We start from the raw sequence: 12,515 nt of genomic DNA, 5'->3' as shown, positions 1-12,515 counted from the left end.
GAACACTGAGACCGAAAGGTCGAGCGTGAATCATATAGTAGATATGATCAACATAATGATGTTCACCATTGAAAGCTACTCCATTTCACGTGATGATCAGTTATGGTTTAGTTGATTTGGATCACGTGATCACTTAGATGATTAGAGGGATGTCTATCTAAGTGGGGGTTCTTAAGTAATATGATTAATTGAACTTTAATTTATCATGAACTTAGTCCTGGTAGTATTAGAATATCTATGTTGTAGCTCAATGGCTCGCGATGTTGCTCCCCGTTTAATTTTTATATGTTCCTAGAGAAAACTAAGTTGAAAAATGTTGGTAGCAATGATGTGGATTGGATCCGTGATCTGAGGTTTATCCTCATTGCTGCACAGAAAAATTATGTCCTTGATGCACCGCTAGGAGACAGACCTATTGCAGGAGCAAATGCAGACGTTATGAACGTTTGGCTAGCTCAATATGATGACTACTTGATAGTTTAGTGCACCATGCTTAACAGCTTAGAATCGGGACTTCAAAGACGTTTTGAACATCATGGATCATATAAGATGTTCCAGGAGTTGAAGTTAATATTTCCAGCAAATACCCGAGTTGAGAGATATGAAGTCTCCAACAAGTTCTATAGCTAAAAGATGGAGGAGAATAGCTCAAACAGTGAGCATGTGCTCAAATTTTCTGGGTACGATAATCGCTTGAATCAAGTGGGAGTTAATCTTCCAGATAAAATAGTAATTGACAGAATTCTCTAGTCACCATGACCAAGTTAGTAGAACTTCGTGATGAACTATAATATGCAAGGGATAACGGAAATGATTCCCAAGCTCTTCGTGATGCTGAAATCGACGAAGGTAGAAATCAAGAAAAGCATCAAGTGTTGATGGTAAACAAAATCACTAGTTTCAAGTAAAGGGACAAAGGGAAGAAAGGGGAACTTCAAGAAGAACAGCAAGCAAGTTGCTGCTCAAGTGAAAAAACCAAAGTCTGGACCTAAGCCTGAAACTGAGTGCTTCTACTGCAAAGGGACTGGTCACTGGAAGCGGAACTACCCCAAGTAATTGGCGGATAAGAAGGATGGCAAAGTGAACAAAGGTATATTTGATATACAGATTATTGATGTGTATATTACTAGTGTTCGTAGCAACCCCTCGATATTTGATACTGGTTCAGTTGCCAAGAGTAGTAACTCAAACGGGAGTTGCAGAATGAACAGAGACTAGTTAAGGGTGAAGTGACGATGTGTGTTGGAAGTAGTTCCAAGATTGATATGATCATCATCGCACACTCCCTATACTTTCGGGATTAGTGTTGAACCTAAATAAGTGTTATTTGGTGTTTGCGTTGAGCATGAATATGATTTGATCATGTTTATTGCAATACGGTTATTCTTGTAAGTTAGAGAATAATTGTTGTTCTGTTTACATGAATAAAACCTTCTATGGTCATACACCCAATGAAAATGGTTTGTTGGATCTCGATCATGGTGATACACATTTTTATAATATTGAAGCCAAAAGATGCAAAGTTAATAATGATAGTGCAACTTATTTGTGGCACTACCGTTTAGGTCATATCGGTGTAAAGCGCATGAAGAAACTCCATACTGATGGACTTTTGGAATCACTTGATTATGAATCACTTGGTACTTGCGAACCGTGCCTCATGGGTAAGATGACCAAAGCGCCGTTCTCCGGTACTATGGAGAGAGCAACAGATTTGTTGGAAATCATACATACAGATGTATGTGGTCCGATGAATATTGAGGCTCGTGGCAGATATCGTTATTTTCTCACCTTCACAGATGATTTAAGCAGATATGGGTATATCTACTTGATGAAACATAAGTCTGAAACATTTGAAAAATTCAAAGAATTTCAGAGTGAAGTTGAAAATCATCGTAACAAGAAAATAAAGTTTCTACGATTTGATCGTGGAGGAGAATATTTGAGTTACAAGTTTGGTCTCCATTTGAAACAATACGGAATAGTTTCGCAACTCACGCCAACCCGGAACACCACAGCGTAATGGTGTGTCCGAACGTCGTAATCGTACTTTACTAGATATGGTGCGATCTATGATGTCTCTTACAGATTTACCGCTATCGTTTTGGGGTTATACATTAGAGACAGCTACATTCACGTTAAAAAGGGCACCATCTAAATCCGTTGAGACGACGCCTTATGAACTGTGGTTTGGCAAGAAACCAAAGTTGTCGTTTCTGAAAGTTTGGGGCTGCGATTCTTATGTGAAAAAGCTTCAACCTGATAAGCTCGAACCCAAATCGGAGAAATATGTCTTCATAGGATACCCCCAAAGGAAATTGTTGGGTACACCTTCTATCACAGATCTGAAGGCAAGACTTTCGTTGCTAAGAATGGATCCTTTCTAGAGAAGGAGTTTCTCTCGAAAGAAGTGAGTGGGAGGAAAGTAGAACTTGATGAGGTAACTGTACCTGGTCCCTTATTGGAAAGTAGTACATCACAGAAACCGGTTTCTGTGACACCTACACCAATTAGTGAGGAAGCTAATGATAATGATCATGAAACTTTAGATCAAGATACTACCGAACCTCGTAGATCAACCAGGATAAGATTCGCACCAGAGTGGTACGGTAATCCTGTTTTGGAAGTCATGCTACTAGATCATGATGAACCTATGAACTATGAAGAAGCAATGGTGAGCCCAGATTCCGCAAAATGGCTAGAAGCCATGAAATCTGAGATGGGATCCATGTATGAGAACAAAGTGTGGACTTTGGTTGACTTGCCCGATGATTAGCAAGCCATAAAAATTAAATGGATCTTCAAGAGGAAGACGGACGGTGATAGTAGTGTTACTATCTACAAAGCTAGAATTATCGCAAAAAGGTTTTCGACAAGTTCAAGGTGTTGACTACGATGAGAGTTTCTCACTCGTATCTATGCTTAAGTCTGTCCGAATCATGTTAGCAATTTCCGCATTTTATGAAATCTGGCAAATGGATAAACAAAACTGCATTCCTTAATGGATTTATTAAAGAAGAGTTGTATATGATGCAACCAGAAGGTTTTGTCAATCCTAAAGGTGCTAACAAAATATGCAAGCTCCAGCGATCCATCTATGGACTGGTGCAAGCATCTCAGAGTTGGAATATACGCTTTGATAAGTTGATCAAAGCATATAGTTTTATATAGACTTGCGGTGAAGCCTGTATTTACAAGAAAGTGAGTGGGAGCACTACAGCATTTCTGATAAATATATGTGAATGACATATTGTTGATCGGAGATAATGTAGAATTATTCTGCAAAGCATAAAGGAATGTTTGAAAGGAGTTTTTCAAAGAAAAACCTCGGTGAATCTGCTTACATATTGAGCATCAAGATCTATAGAGATAGATCAAGACGCTTGATAAGTTTTTCAATGAGTACATACCTTGACAAGATTTTGAAGTAGTTCAAAATGGAACAGTCAAAGAAAGAGTTCTTGCCTGTGTTACAAGGTGTGAAACTGAGTAAGATTCAAAGCCCGACCACGGCAGAAGATAGAAAGAGAATGAAAGTCATTCCCTATGCCTTGGCCATAGGTTCTATAAAGTATGCCATGTTGTGTACCAGATCTATTGTGTACCTCACCATAAGTTTTGCAAGGGAGTACAATAGTGATCCAGGAGTAGATCACTGGATAGCGGTCAAAATCCTTAGCAGAATAAGGATATGTTTCTCGATTATGGAGGTGACAAAAGGTTCGTCGTAAAGGGTTACGTCGATGCAAGTTTTGACACTGATCCAGATGACTCAAAGTCTCAATCTGGATACATGTTGAAAGTGGGAGCAATTAGCTAGAGTAGCTTAGTGCTGAGCATTGTTGACATAGAAATTTGCAAAATACTTACGGATCTAAATGTGGCAGACCCATTGACTAAACTTATCTCACAAGCAAAACATGATCACACCCTAGTACTCTTTGGGCGTTAATCACATAGCGATTGGAACTAGCTAGATTATTGAATCTAGTAAACCCTTTGGGTGTTGATCACATGGTGATGTGAACTATTGATGTTAAATCACATGGCGATGTGAACTAGATTATTGACTCTATTGCAAGTGGGAGACTGAAGGAAATATGCCCTAGAGGCAATAATAAAGTTATTATTTATTTCCTTATTTCATGATAAATGTTTATTATTCATGCTAGAATTGTATTAACCAGAAACATAATACATGTGTGAATACATAGACAAACAGAGTGTCACTAGTATGCCTCTACTTGACTAGCTCGTTGATTGAAGATGGTTATGTTTCCTAGACATAGGCATGAGTTGTCATTTGATTAACGGGATCACATCATTAGGAGAATGATGTGATTGACTTGACCCATTCCATTAGCTTAGCACTTGATCGTTTAGTTTGTTGCTATTGCTTTCTTCATAACTTATACATGTTCATATGACTATGAGATTATGCAACTCCCGTTTACCAGAGGAACACTTTGTGTGCTACCAAACGTCACAGCATAACTGGGTGATTATAAAGGTGCTCTGCAGGTGTCTCCGAAGGTACTTGTTGGGTTGGCGTATTTCGAGATTAGGATTTGTCACTCCGATTGTCGGAGAGGTATCTCTGGGCCCTCTCGGTGATGCACATCACTTAAGCCTTGCAAGCAATGCAACTAATGAGTTAGTTGCGAGATGATGTATTACGGAACGAGTAAAGAGACTTGCCGATAACGAGATTGAACTAGGTATTGAGATACCGACGATCGAATCTCGGGCAAGTAACATACCGATGACAAAGGGAACAACGTATGTTGTTATGCGGTCTGACCGATAAAGATCTTCGTAGAATATGTAGGAGCCAATATGAGCATCCAGTTTCCGCTATTGGTTATTAACCGGAGATGTGTCTCGATCATGTCTACATTGTTCTTGAACCCGTAGGGTCCGCACGCTTAACGTTACGATGACAGTTTCATTATGAGTTTATTTTTTTTTTGATGTACCGAAGGTTATTCGGAGTCCCGGATATGATCACGGACATGACGAGGAGTCTCGAAATGGTCGAGACATAAAGATCGATATATTGGACAGATATATTCGGACACCGGAAATGTTTCGGGTGATTTCGGAGAAAACCGGAGTGCCGGAAGGGTTACCGGAACCCCCCGGGGAAGTATTGGGCCTTAGTGGGCCTGAGGGGAGAGAGAGGGCAGCAGCCCAGGAGGTGGTGCGCCCCCTCCCATGGGGAGTCCGAATTGGACTAGGGGAGGGGGGCGCGCCCCCTCTTTCCCTCTCCCTCTCCCTATCTTTCCTTCCCCCTTCTCTCTTCCTAGTTGGACTAGGAAAGGGGAGTCCTACTCCTACTAGGAGGAGGACTCCCCCCTCCTTGGCACGCCCCAAGGGCCGGCCGGCCTCTTCCCCTTGCTCCTTTATATACGGGGGGGGCAGGGGGCACCTCTAGACACACAAGTTGATCTTCGTGATCGTTCTCTTAGCCGTGTGCGGTGCCCCCCTCCACCATAATCCTCGATAATATTGTAGCGGTGCTTAGGCGAAGCCCTGCGACGGTAGAACATCAAGATCGTCACCACGCCATCGTGCTGACAGAACTCTTCCCCGACACTTTGCTGGATCGGAGTCCGGGGATCGTCATCGAGCTGAACGTGTGCTAGAACTCAGAGGTGTCGTAGTTTCGGTGCTTGATCGGTCGGGCCGTGAAGGAGTACGACTACATCAACCGCATTGTGCTAACGCTTACGCTTCCGGTCTACGAGGGTATGTAGACAATACTCTCCCCTCTCGTTGCTATGCATCACCATGATCTTGCGTGTGCGTAGGAAATTTTTTGAAATTACTACGTTTCCCAACACCTTTATTGCGTTGGTTGCGAGGTTCTTATTTGTTTGTGTAGGTACGAGGGACTTGCGTGTGGCCTCCTACTGGATTGATACCTTGGTTCTCAAAAACTGAGGGAAATACTTATGCTACTTTGCTGCATCACCCTTTCCTCTTCAAAGGAAAACCAATGCAGTGCTCAAGAGGTAGCAAGAAAGATTTCTGGCGCCGTTGTCGGGGAGTCTATGCACAAGTCAAGACATACCAAGTACCCATCACAAACTCTTATCCCTCGCATTACATTATTTGCCATTTGCCTCTCGTTTTCCTCTCCCCCACTTCACCCTTGTCGTTTTATTCGCCCTCTTTTTCCGTTCCCCTTCTCTTTTCTAGTCCGTCTCTTTTTGCTTGTTTCTTGTTTGCTTGTGTGTTGGATCGCTTGCTTGTCATGATAGCTCAAGGTAATACTAAATTGTGTGATTTTTCCAATACCAACAATAATGATTTTATTAGCACTCCAATTGCTCCTCTTATCGATGCTGAATCTTGTGAAATTAATGTTGCTTTGCTGAATCTTGTCGTGAAAGATCCGTTTTCCAGCCTTCCTAGTGAAGATGCCGCTACCCATCAAAACAACTTTGTTGATTTGTGTTATATGCAAAAGAAGAAAGACGTGGATAATGATATTGTTAAACTGAAGCTATTCCCGTTTTCCCTTAGAGATCGTGCTAAAACTTGGTTTTCATCTTTGCCTAAAAATAGTATCGATTCATTCATGGAGTAAGTGCAAAGATGCTTTTATCTCTAAGTATTTTCCTCCCTCTAAGATCATCACTCTTAGAAATGATATTATGAATTTTAAACAACTTGATCATGAACATGTTGCACAAGCTTGGGAGAGGATGAAATTAATCATACGTAATTGCCCTACACATGGTTTGAATCTTTGGATGATTATACAAAAAAATTATGCCGGATTGAACTTTGCTTATAGAAATCTTTTAGATTCGGCCGCGGGAGGCACTTTTATGGAAATCACTTTAGGATAATCTACTAAACTCCTAGATAATATTATGGTTAATTATTCTCAATGGCATACTGAAAGATCTACTAATAAAAAGGTGCATGCTATAGAAGAAATCAATGTTTTGAGTGGAAAGATGGATGAGCTTATGAAATTGTTTGCTAATAAGAGTGTTTCTTCATATCCTAATGATATGCCTTTGTCTACCTTGATTGAGAATAATAATGAATCTATGGGTGTGAATTTTGTTCGTAGGAACAATTTTGGTAATAACGCATATAGAGGTAATTTTAATCCTAGGCCGTTTCCTAGTAATTCCTCTAAGAATTATGGTAATTCCTACAAAAATTCTTATGGAAATTATAATAAGATGCCCTATTATTTTGAATCTAATATTAAAGAATTTATTAGTTCACAAAAGAGTTTCAATGCCTTGATTGAAGAAAATTGTCTAAGATTGATGAGTTGGCTAGGAACGTGGATAGAATTTCTCTTGATGTTGATTCTTTGAAACTTCGATCTATTACACCTAAGCAAGATATCAATGTGTCTCTCAAAGCTATGAGAATTTGCATTGATGAGTGCAAAGAAAGAACCGCTAGGATGCGTGCTAAAAAAGATTGCTTTGTGAAAGCGTGTTCTTCTAGTTTCCATGATAATAATGATGAAGATATAAAAGTTATTGATGTGTCCCCTATTAAATATTTGTTTTGCAATATGAATCTTGATAATGATGGGACTGGAGATGAGTCAACTTTAGTTAGAAGGCGTCCCAATGATTCGGAGTTTCTAGATCTTGATGCAAAAATTGATAAAAGTGGGATGGGAGAGGTCAAAACTTTAAATAGTAATGAACCCACTATCTTGGATATCAAGGAATTTAATTATGATAATTGTTCTTTAATAGATTGTATTTCCTTGTTGCAATCCGTGCTAAATTCTTTGCATGCTTATAGTCAAAATAAAGCTTTTACTAAACATATCGTTGATGCCTTAATGCAATCTTATGAAGAAAAGCTTGAATTGGGAGTTTCTATCCCTAGAAAACTTCATGATGAGTGGGAACCTACTATTAAAATTAAAAATAAAGATCATGGATGCTATGCTTTATGTGACTTGGGTGCTAGTGTTTCCACGATTCCTAAAACTTTGTGTGATTTGCTAGGTTCCCGTGAATTTGATGATTGCTCTTTAAACTTGCATCTTGCGGATTCCACCATTAAGAAACCTATGAGAAGAATTAATGATGTTCTTATTGTTGCAAATAGGAATTATGTGCTCGTAGATTTCATTGTTCTTGGTATTGATTGCAATCATTCATGTCCTATTATTCTTGGTAGACATTTCCTTAGAACGATTGGTGCAATTATTGACATGAAAGAAGGGAATATTAGATTCCAATTTCCGTTAATGAAGGTCATGGAACATTTTCCTAGAAATAAAATTAAATTACATTATGAATCTATTATGAGGTCCACTTATGGATTGCATACCAAAGATGACAATACCTAGATCTATCCTTGCTTTTATGCCTAGCTAGGGGCGTTAAACGATAGCGCTTGTTGGGAGGCAACCCAATTTTATTTTTTTATTGTTTTTTAATTCTGTTTAGTAATAAATAATTCATCTAGCCTATGTTTAGATGTGGTTTTATGCTTTTAATTAGTGTTTGTGCCAAGTAGAACCTTTGGGAAGACTTGGGGAAAGTCTTTGTGATCTTGCTGTAAAAACAGAAACTTTAGCGCTCACGAGATTTGCTGCCATTGTTTACTGGAGAGTGATATTTAGTTAATTATTTTTGAAGATGATTAATACATAAATTCCTCACGTCCATAAATTTATTTTAGAATTTTTTGGGTTCCAGAAGTATTCGAAACGTACAGATTACTACAGACTGTTCTGTTTTTGACAGATTCTGTTTTTCGTGTGTTGTTTGCTTATTTTGATGAATCTATGGCTAGTATTTGAGTGTATGAACCATAGAGAAGTTGTAATACAGTAGGATTAACACCAATATAAATAAAGAATGAGTTCATTGCAGTACCTTAAGTGGTAGTTTGTTTTCTTTTACTAACGGAGCTCACGAGATTATCTTTTAAGTTTTGTGTTGTGAAGTTTTCAAGTTTCGGGTAAAGATTTGGTGGATTATTGAACAAGGAGTGGCAAGAGCCTAATCTTGGGGATTCCCAATGAAACCCAAGGTAAAATTCAAGTACAACCAAAATCCTAAGCTTGGGGATGCCACGGAAGGCATCCCCTCTTTCGTCTTTGTCCATCGGTAACTTTACTTGGAGCTATATTTTTATTCACCACATGATATGTGTTTTGCTTGGAGCGTCTTGTATGATTTGAGTCTTTGATTTTTAGTTTACCACAATCAACCTTGCTGTATACACCTTTTGGGGGAGACACACATGAATTGGAATTTATTAGAATACTCTATGTGCTTCACTTATATCTTTTGAGCTAAGATAATTTTGCTCTAGTGCTTCGCTAATATCTTTTAGAGCACGGCGGTGGTTCTATTTTATAGAAAGTATTGATCTCTCATGCTTTACTTATATTATTTTGAGAGTCCTTTAAAACAGCATGGTAATTTTCTTTGGTTATGAATTTAGTCCTAGTATGATAGGCATCCAAGATCGGTATAATAAAAACTATCATAAAAAGTGCATTGAATACTACAAGAAGTTTGATACTTGATGATTGTTTTGCGATATGGAGATGGTGATATTAGAGTATGCTAGTTGAGTAGTTGTGAATTTGATAAATACTTCTTCTAAAGTTTGTGATTCTCGTAGCATGCACGTATGGTGAACCATTATGTGATGAAGTCGGAGCATGATTTATTTATAGATTGTCTTCCTTATGAGTGGCGGTCGGGGACGAGCGATGGTCTTTTCCTACCAATCTATCCCCCTAGGAGCATGCGCGTAGTACTTTGTTTCGATAACTAATAAATTTTTGCAATAAGTATATGAGTTCTTTATGACTAATGTTGAGTCCATGGATTATACGCACTCTCACCCTTCCACCATTTCTAGCCTCTCTAGTACCGCGCAACTTTCGCCGGTACCATAAACCCACCATATACCTTCCTCAAAACAGCCACCATACCTACCTATTATGGCATTTCCGTAGCCATTCCGAGATATATTTCCATGCAACTTTCCACCGTTCCGTTTGTTATGACACTCTTCATCATTGTCATATTGCTTCGCATGATCATGTAGTTGACATCGTATTTGTGGCAAAGCCACCGTTCATAATTTTTCATACATGTCACTCTTGAGTCATTGCATATCCCGTTACACCGCCGGAGGCATTCACATAGAGTCATATTTTTTTCTAAGAATTGAGTTGTAATTCTTGAGTTGTAAGTAAATAAAGTGTGATGATCATCATTATTAGAGCATTGTCCCAAGTGAGGAAAGGATGATGGAGACTATGATTCCCCCACAAGTCGGGATGAGATTCCGGACGAAAAAAAGAGGCCATAAAAAAGGCCCAAATAAAAAATGAGAGAAAAAGAGAGAAGGGACAATGTTACTATCCTTTTTCCACACTTGTGCTTCAAAGTAGCACCATGATCTTCATGATAGAGAGTCTCATATGTTATCACTTCCATATACTAGTGGGAATTTTACATTATAGAACTTGGCTTGTATATTCCAATGATGGGCTTCCTCAAATGTCGTAGGTCTTCGTGAGCAAGCAAGTTGGATGCACACCCACTTAGTTTCTTTTTGAGCTTTCATACACTTATAGCTCTAGTGCATCCATTGCATGGCAATCCCTACTCACTCACATTGATATCTATTGATGGGCATCTCCATAGCCCATTGATACGCCTAGTTGATGTGAGACTATCTTCTCTTTTTTTGTCTTCTCCACAACCACCATTCTATTCCACATATAGTACTATGTCCATGGCTCACGCTCATGTATTGTGTGAAGATTGAAAAAGTTTGAGAACATCAAAAGCATGAAACAATTGCTTGGCTTGTCATCGGGGTTGTGCATGATTTACATACTTTGTGTGGTGAAGATAGAGCATAGCCAGACTATATGATTTTGTAGGGATAACTTTCTTTGGCCATGTTATTTTGAGAAGACATAATTGCTTAGTTAGTATGCTTGAAGTATTATTATTTTTATGTCAACATTAAACTTTTGTATTGAATCTTTCGGATCTGAATATTCATGCCACAATAAAGAGAATTACATTGAGAATTATGCTAGGTAGCATTCCACATCAAAAATTTAGTTTTTGTCATTTACCTACTCGAGGACGAGCAGGAATTAAGCCTGTGGATGCTTGATACGTCTCCAACGTATCTATAATTTTTGATTGTTCCAATGTATTATATTATATGTTTTGGATGTTAATGGGCTTTATTTTACATTTTTATATTATTTTTGGGACTAACCTATTAGCCCAAGGCCCAGTGCAAATTGCTGTTTTTTTGCCTATTTCAGTGTTTCGCAGAAAAAGAATATCAAACGGAATCCAAACGGAATGAAACCTTCGGGGGAGTTACTTTTGGAACAAACGTGATCCAAAGGACTTGGAGTGGACGTCAAGAAACAAACGAGGAGTCCACGAGGCAGGGAGGCGCGCCTACCCCCCTGGGCGCGCCCTCCCCCCTCGTGGGCCCCTTGTGGCTCAACCGACCTACTTCTTCCTCCTATATATGTTCATATACCCCGAAAACATCCAGGAGCACCACGAAACCCTATTTCCACCGCCGCAACCTTCTGTACCCAAGATATCCCATCTTGGGGCCTTTTCCGGAGCTCCGCCGGGGGGGCAACGATCACGGAGGGCCTCTACATCAACTCCATGGCCTCTCCGGTGATGTGTGAGTAGTTTACTTCAGACCTTCGGGTCCATAGTTATTAGCTAGATGGCTTCTTCTCTCTCTTTGGATCTCAATACAATGTTCACCTCGATCTTCTTGGAGATCTATTCGATGTAACTCTTTTTGCGGTGTGTTTGTCGAGATCTGATGAATTGTGAGTTTATGATCAAGTCTATCTATGAACAATATTTGATTCTTCTCTGAAATCTTTTATGTATGATTGGTTATATTTGCAAGTCTCTTCGAATTATCAGTTTGGTTTGGCCTTCTAGATTGATCTTTCTTGCAATGGGAGAAGTGCTTAGCTTTGGGTTCAATCTTGCGGTGCTTGATCCCAGTGACAGAAAGGGAAACGACACGTATTGTATTGTTGCCATCGAGGATAAAAAGATGGGGTTTATGTAATATTGCTTGAGTTTATCCCTCTACATCATGTCATCTTACTTAATGCGTTACTCTGTTCTTATGAACTTAATACTCTAGATGCATGCTGGATAGCGGTCGGTGTGTGGAGTAATAGTAGTAGATGCAGGCAGGAGTCGGTCTACTTCTCACGGACGTGATGCCTATATACATGATCATGCCTAGATATTCTCATAATTATTCGCTTTTCTATCAATTGCTCGACAGTAATTTGTTCACCCATCGTATACTTATGCTATCTTGAGAGAAGCCACTAGTGAAACCTATGGCCCCCGAGTCTATCTTTTATCATATAAGTTTCCAATCTATTTTATTTTTCAATCTTTACCATAAAAATACCAAAAATATTTATCTTATTATTATTATCTCTATCAGATCTCACTCTCGTAAGTGACCGT

The sequence above is a fragment of the Triticum urartu genome, chromosome 5A (assembly GCF_056163025.1).
Source record: "Triticum urartu cultivar PI428250 chromosome 5A, HENAU_Tu73, whole genome shotgun sequence".
Classification (NCBI taxonomy): domain Eukaryota; kingdom Viridiplantae; phylum Streptophyta; class Magnoliopsida; order Poales; family Poaceae; genus Triticum; species Triticum urartu.
Note: the sequence above shows the minus strand (reverse complement) of the source record.